Here is a 1,513-nt window from a genome sequence, read left to right as displayed (position 1 = left end):
ATTACATACTGTAGGATGGCCGACGGAAACGGGGTCGGGGCCCGCCCCCTTCCACTTTATTTTGGCAGAAAATATATGGCTATGCAGATTTTTGTATGATTGGAAAAAATGCTAGTGACCCCTCCCCCACTTTTAAAAACGTTCCGCCGGCTCTGAATAGTCACAATTACTGAACATAAGGTAAGGCCAAAAGAATTTTACAGTATAATTTGTTTAAACGTTGATAATTTATTCTATGTAACTATAAGCTTGAGTTGTTGGTTTTTCTATTTATTTTTTAAAAATAAAAACTTCATTTGCCATTTTACCACAACCTCAATTTGATCTTACTTTGTTTTATATTTAAGCAATTTCAACTCTAGACGGTGTTCTTATAGTGTTCTTATAAAAATAGTGTATGTTCTATTTCTTGTTTGTTTCTAACACATTATAACACAATCTATCGTCTCTTCATAAAGTTAAACAATCAATTACTAACACGTCTACCCATGTGGATCTGACCTTTGCGCAAGTATCACGTGTTATATTGTAGAGCTACAATATATTGAAAAAATAGCTTCATGGTCATAATTATTACTTAGGCCTAATCCATATACAGCGTATTATAGAAATAAAGCTTATGACAATAAACACATAAGTACCTAATTGGGATTAATGGATTTCCAAATCGTAAATCTTGATGTAAAAACACAAAATCTACATATTAAAAAGTAAAATAACAATCACAGTACAAATATTTAATGTTTAATTTTTGACGTGTGCGTCATGGTATACCACCACTTAGGCCTATTTCTAAATTTTAGTGCTGGACGTTGTTGTGCATGTGGTGTTTTTTAAAATGCTGATACAAAAATACAAAGATTGTACTGAAAACGCTGTAGAGACAATGTAGCGATTGTATGCAAACCAAGCTTAACATCGTTTCATTCTATATATAAAATACATTCTCTTTGACCGAAAGGTCCACTGATTAATCTCAGATAAGATAGATGATAATCATAATACATACTCTAAATATCGAAATGCAATGCAATCTGTGTTTTTTCTATTACTAGGCCTGTGGTTTAACTGAATTTAGACACTTCTAAACATGCAAAAAAATGTAAAATAAGACTAAAATTTTAGTGTGTTTTTTTTTGTGTGTTCCAGACAAAAATAAATAAAATTAAAATTTGTTATGTTTCATTTTGCCATAGGTCTGCAAGGAAATATAACAGGCGCCGGAGAGATTAGCCTAGTAACACTACGAAACAATTACACTGCCTACCTCCGAAGCTTGACTGTATGAAGTATACAGTCGACAAAAAAAAAAAAAAAAAACAATGGCTACGTTTTGGGAAAATCCAAGGAATTTGGTAGTTTGGTAGGAAAATTATTTTCTTTTTTCTTGAACACAAAAAAATACAAGACCATTTTAAAATCTATATTGAAGAGCAAAACGACCGCATAACACTGTAGCATCTCCAACCGTCGCAAGATAGGTCAATTCTAGACTTTTTAGCTCATTAAAACT

This window comes from Anneissia japonica, unplaced genomic scaffold (assembly GCF_011630105.1).
Source record: "Anneissia japonica isolate Jap-2015-1 unplaced genomic scaffold, ASM1163010v1 scaffold287980_len571666_cov165, whole genome shotgun sequence".
NCBI lineage: Eukaryota > Metazoa > Echinodermata > Crinoidea > Comatulida > Comatulidae > Anneissia > Anneissia japonica.
The sequence above is the reverse complement of the archived record's forward strand: the minus strand, read 5'-3'. Positions refer to the sequence as shown.